The sequence below is a fragment of the Epinephelus fuscoguttatus genome, linkage group LG3, assembly GCF_011397635.1.
Source record: "Epinephelus fuscoguttatus linkage group LG3, E.fuscoguttatus.final_Chr_v1".
Taxonomy (NCBI): Eukaryota; Metazoa; Chordata; class Actinopteri; order Perciformes; family Serranidae; genus Epinephelus; species Epinephelus fuscoguttatus.
Window position 1 is genome coordinate 27,143,967 of NC_064754.1, and position 6,621 is coordinate 27,150,587.

Here is a 6,621-nt window from a genome sequence, read left to right on the forward strand (position 1 = left end):
GCCGTGGGCAGGGAGCCTTTTTGGGGCTGTGCATTGTGGGTATTGTTAGTCACCGAGGCCGCAAAGAGCGTGGAAGACAGAGTGAGAAGACAAGAGGTAAGAATTACGTGAGTGTAAAGACACAGAGCAAATGCACTGACTGTAAACCAACAGAAAATGAATGTGGTGTTACAGTTTAATTTTTTACTGTTTGTTTTATTCATGGATGGGATAATCTTCAAAAATTGAGCTTTAAATGATATCCTACCATGACCACAGAGAGTGCTTGGTCCTGATTGGCTGTGAGGTGTCTGTCAGGCCCCGCACTGGGTGGCTGCTCACGTTACACAGCAACTTTATGCCCTGATTTAGGCCCGAGTGACAGTTTTGCTTGTTTGAGCACTCACACTGAAGAACTGGTGAGTGCAAGAGCAGGAAGGTGACAAATGACCTGCTGATTGGTGAATCCTGAAACATCCAGTGAGGCAAATCCTTAAAACCAGGTGTCAGGGCAGCACAAAAAGAACAGTCACTGTTAGAGAATGACTTTGACTTGACCTTGAATATACCTCATTGCAAAACAGAGATATTTTGGGTGAAGGATAAGAAGTAATGGTAATGGGAGAAACTGGACCAGAGACACAAGAAGATTTAGGCTAACAAGTTAAAGGGACTGAGTGTTGGAGATATGTGTTGTAGAGATGTCTGCCTTCTTTCCAATATAATGGAACTAGTTGCACTTGGTTTGTGGTGCTCGAAACACCAAACTACACCTGCCAGCTGTATCACTGTGCAGAGGAAAGCGTGCATGTACTTCTAGCTCACCCAGCACCACTGAGCTAGCTAAAGCCCAGTTCAGACCAAAGATTTGTGATGAGACAAAACCGTTTTAGAACGTTGCAGAGAAAAGTTGCAGCGGTGTAAATTTGATGGTGTCACCTGCAACTCAGCTGGTCAAATCGCCAGCGTCTGATTTTAGAACGTAAGGCACGTTGCCCGTTTCAACAGCCAGTCGGCTTGTAGAGAAGTCAACTGGTCAAGTCAAAATGACAGCAGACAGTGAGTTTGCTTTGAGGGGCAGGTGCACTGTCCCTGCCGTGCCCCATCTGTTTCTGTCCTCACGGTGTGTCGGCGTCGGATGGTGGGTTGCTGCTGCTGGCAGTATGTGCTTATGCCCCCCAAATTACACATACTCTCACTGACTAACTAATTGGCCCTGCTTATATTATTGTGCTATATTTATTATGAATACAGTCCATCTGATGCTCGTTTTATGTTTTTCACCATTTCATCAACTACACAAGCAACTGTAGCCAGTATTTCACTATCACTGTTCTCATTCGTATTTTAAGAAGCTACAAATTATAGTCAGCCACAAAATAAGCCTGAAAAGCTGGAAATCAGAATGGGAGTACAGAGAGTTGTTGCATTGAGATGATACACCGTCTCATCTAGTCGTGTTGGTGTGTGGCAGGTTTTTAGAACGCTGAAGAATGGTGCATTGCAAGTAGTTACTCATCTCATCGCAAATCTTTGGTCTGAATTGGGCTTAATGTTCCAGCTCAGCCGAGGAGGATGCCATTAATGTTTATATCTCACACTGTCACAAGCACAACACTCTTGTCCATGAGTAGACACATGTTTAGACTCTCTATTATCAGGTAGCTCTAGTAAGTCCTTAAAAACTCTCCGGCTAATTCAGAATGCAGCAGCACGTGTACTAACAGGAACTAAGAAATGAGATCATATTTCTCCTGTTTTAGCTTCGCTACACTGGCTCCCTGTAAAATCCAGAAGTGAATTTAAAATCCTACTGTTAACTTATAGAGCTCTAAATGGTCAAGCTCCGTCATATCTTAGAGAGCTCATAGTGCCTTATTATCCCACCAGAACACTGCGCTCTGAGAACGCAGGGTTACTCGTGGTCCCTAAAGTCTCCAAAAGTAGATCAGGAGCCAGAGCCTTCAGCTATCAGGCTCCTCTCCTGTGGAATCATCTTCCTGTTACGGTCTGGGAGGCAGACACCGTCTCCACATTCAAGACTAGACTTAAGACTTTCCTCTTTGATAAAGCTTATAGTTAGGGCTGGCTCAGGCTTGCCCTGTACCAGCCCCTAGTTAGGCTGACTTAGGCCTAGTCTGCCGGAGGACCCCCCTATAATACACCGGGCACCTTCTCTCCTTCTCTCTCTCATGTCCTGTTACTGCATCTTGCTAACTCGGCCATTCTGGATGTCACTAACTCGGCTTCTTCTCCGGAGCCTTTGTGCTCCACTGTCTCTCAGATTAACTCATATCGCAGTGGTGCCTGGATAGCGTGACGTGTGTGGTTGTGCTGCTGCCGTGGTCCTGCCAGATGCCTCCTGCTGCTGCTGCTGCCATCATTAGTCATTAGTCATACTTCTACTGTCATTATACACATATGATTATTGTCACACATGTATACTACCAGATACTAATATATACTTTCAACATATTGTACCACAGTAGCCAGAACTATAACTATAATATTATTACTTTAAATAATGTTGTTGTAAGCTATTGTCATTACCTGCATCTCTCTCTCTCTCTCTCTCTCTCTCTCTCTCTCTTTCTGTCTCATTGTGTCATACGGATTACTGTTAATTTATTATGCTGATCTGTTCTGTACAACATCTATTGCACGTCTGTCCGTCCTGGAAGTTGCTCTTCCTGAGGTTTCTACCATTTTTTCCGCATTAAAGTTTTTTTGGGGGAGTTTTTCCTTATCCGCTATGAGGGTCCAAAGGACAGAGGGATGTTGTATGCTGTAAAGCCCTGTGAGGCAAATTGTGATTTGTGATATTGGGCTTTATAAATAAAATTGATTGATTGATTGATTGACTGATGTTTTCTTCTGTCTGGTGATAGTGATTGGTGAGGGTAGTTCAATAGAAAGAAAAAAGCTTTTACATGAAACTGCTCACAGCAAGGTCTGCAGATTATCTTGAGTAACGGGGTCATGATCTCTAGAAGGAGACATTGTTGTCGAGGTTTTCAGATGTATTTTTTGGCACCTTGAGCACCACAAGCCGAGTGCCATCTTATTCCACTGTATTTGAGTGAAGGCAGACATCTCTCCAACACTCAGCAACACACACCAAAACTATCTAGATTGATAAATAGCACTACAGGTAAGAGGAAAAATATGCATTTTGATGTTGGGGTGAACTGTCCCTTTAAACATACCTGTCCTGTGCACATTTGCTTGCCTGTCCATCTTAGTTAGGCTGTGTGAGCTAATTTTCTCGATAAACATACCTTTATTAAAAAACTGAGTGATCATAGGTCTTAGGTGCTGTCAGAGGGGGTAAAGTAATTATAAGGTCTGAGGTAAGATGCTACCAGAGATGATCAGGCACCATCAGCAGACCTGGAAGACATTTTATTACTGAGTATGATGCAGCACCAGAGCTGCTGTTGGAGGATGTAGGAGTGCCTGGATGTGTTGCCAACATACACCTGTCTCCATTACAACATGCACTTCTTTCACAATCAATGCATAATCAGGCATGATAGTACAGTTTTGAAGCAGGATTAGTTCCAACTAATTAGACTGTCCAACAAAAGGCTACGTCCACTATCACATCTCTGGACCCAGGATAACAGTGTAATGTCAAATATGTAAAACAGTGTCCACCAGTCCACTGAAAAAACATCCTGGAAAAAAAAAGTTTTGGTGATTTGTCCACACCACAAACAGATGTATGGCCAACTCCAAACAGTAAGATCACACTTCACCATATCACTGCCAACAGCTCCTGGTTACAGATTAACTCCCTCATGATGAGAAGCACTCAAAGAAAAAAATGCACCAGGATTTAGTTTCCTGTTAAAGGGACAGTTCATTTTTTGAAGTGGGGTTGTATGAGGTACTTATCCATAGTCAGTGTATTACATACAGTGGATGGCGTTGGGCACGCTCCCAGTTTGGAGAAGCAGACAGGAGTGCCACCCCTGCAGCTCAGGAATGTACTCTGTGGAGAGGTCAGCAATAAAATCTATTCAACCACCTAAAAAAAGGCCCACATAAAAAAATCATATCAGTTAAGTGGATGCTATATTTGGAATATTTTCATTGCTTTACCTTGATGTCAGACAGCCCTTTCTGTTGGCACTACATTTTCTCAACCGTAGAACTTCCATATTCCTACATGTAGGTGCAGCTGTGCCCCTAACTGTATTATGTTGGTTTCGGTCGGACTTTCAGTGGTTTATAGAAGAGACCACAAGCACAAGAATACTGTATAAAAAACTGAATGATTATGACAACAACGCAATGCCAGATACCTTTATGAACCAGAGTATACAGAGCAAGAACTTTAGCAGAGGGAAATGGGCTACTGAATCAGCTAAAAGAGCGAGTGAGAGTTCTTCAGTTAAGAAAATGTAGTGCCAAGGGAAAGGGCTGACTGATGGCAGGTAAATCAGTGAAAATATTCTCAATATGAGGTCCACTTAACCTGATATTGATTTTCTTTTTGTATGCTTTGTCTAAAGAGCCTAAAATACATTTTGCATTGCTTTGGATTAGTACCTCATACAATCCAACATGGCTGCAGGGTGGTTCAGTGGTTAGCATTGCCGCCCAGGGTCAGCGGTTCAAACCCTGGGTGGGGAAGCCCTTCTGTGCTGAGTTTGCATGTTCTCCCAGTGTCAGCGTGGGTTTTCTCTGGGTACTCCCTCCCACAGTCCAAAGACATGCAGGTTAATTGGTGACTCTAAATTGTGTGAATGTGAGTGTGAATGGTTGTCTGTTAGCCCTGCGATAGTCTGGCGACCTGTCCAGGGTGTACCCTGCCTCTCGCCCAACAACAGCTGGGATAGGCTCCAGCCCCCCTGTGACCCCTAATGAGATAAGCGCTTATGTGAAATGAATGAATGAATGGACAACCCAACTTAAGAAACCTCAAACTATCCCTTTAATGGCAGGGCCCTGAGAAAAGAACAATCTGTTTTATCTCTGTCATGTCCTGATGTGGTTTTTGGATGTACTTGATTGGAGCAGTGACCGCAGCAGGCTAGACAAGTGTTGGGGTCAACACATTAGGCTTCACACGGCGGCACCAAATATGTTGGGATTTAATTGGCTATCAAAAATAATTAATAATTATTAACAATAATTAATAATTATGTTAAATAATGTGACTGAATTAACATTAAATCACCTCATGGGGCACCATTCCCATAAAGGGAAAAATGATAGCCAGTTAAAGATATGAGTCTCATAAAATAGGTTAAACTATTAATTTGGAGTTTGATTAATAATTAAATTAATGACAACAACCAAAATTAACGGTAATGCCTGAAGGATTTCGGAGTTCTTGACGCAGCAGAGGCTGACTATTCATTCACTCTTGTGCAACATTAAACAGACAGCAGGCATGATTCCAAAGAATTATATTTATTCACAAACTAGCAAAGCAAACCAAAACACACAAATTCTAACTAACTATATACAAGCTTGGTGTGTAAATGTGTGTGTGTGTGTGTGTGTGTGTGTGTGTGTGAGAGAGAGAGAGAGAGAGAGAGAGAAAGAAGAGAAAGACAAAGGTGGGTGTGGTGGTCAAGGAGCCGTTTGGCCTACAAAACAAAATGGCTGACAACAGAGAACTACCAAAATGGCAGAATCAAGGCTTGCTTCAGGTTGGGGGAGGTGTCTGTCTGACCATGTGGTCAGGACAAAGACAAAGGAAAGGAAGCGGGAACTCTGAGAAGCCTGTTTGGGTGCAGCTCTGTTGAAAGCCTATTTGTTAATGAGTCTATGTGAATGTGATTTGTGCTGTAAACAGTCTGGATTAGTGCAGAGATTGTTTAGTTGTGTGCAAGAATCTGTTTGTAAACAGTATTAGCAAACTAAACACTTAGCTTTGGCGAAGCCAAATAATCAATGACCTAACTGCAAACAATCACAACAATAACTCAGTAAACAGCATCAAATCACGTTCCACAAGTTGAACAGTCTTGCTTAGCCTGTAAAGCTGTGATAAGCTATACCCAGTTGTTGCGTTACCGATCCTTGAATGGATGGAAGAAAGAGTCACTTGGTGGTGTGCTGCTTTGTTAGCCGGCAGAAGAAGGCTGGGAAGATGGTTCCAGGTGCAGTCTTTGTTGTGTTCTTTGTTCCAAAGGTGAAACTCAGAGGAAGCTGGACCCTCAGGGTTTAGCAGAGTTAGACGCTGGGTGCTAACTCACCTGGTTCCTTGTTGCTGGAAAGCTAGTTGCAAACCTTGTGTTTGCAAGAGAGTCTATGATCAATTGCCCTCCCTTTAGTGGTTTGGGGCTATGGAGCAAGGGTTTGAGCCTCTGCTGTTCCAGGCCCAGCCGGAAAGAGGTGTGAGCTGTTGAAGCTCCAGAGCAAGAGAGAGAGATCTGTTGGGAGGGAGCAGATCTTTGCAGGCCTGTGACATCACGGAGTCACATGTCACTGTAAAAGTCCTGTCCAATCAAGTTGTGAGACTTGTGTCTCACTGAGGTGTGAGGTGAGACCTCCTGTGGAGATGGGTGTCACCTAGCTGTCATTGTTTGAAGACAAAGAGCATGCAGAGGAAAAAGCCTTTAAATGCCCAGTGATGATTTTACCAAATGATAAATCATCTGTGGTCCTGTGAATCCCAACACAAGA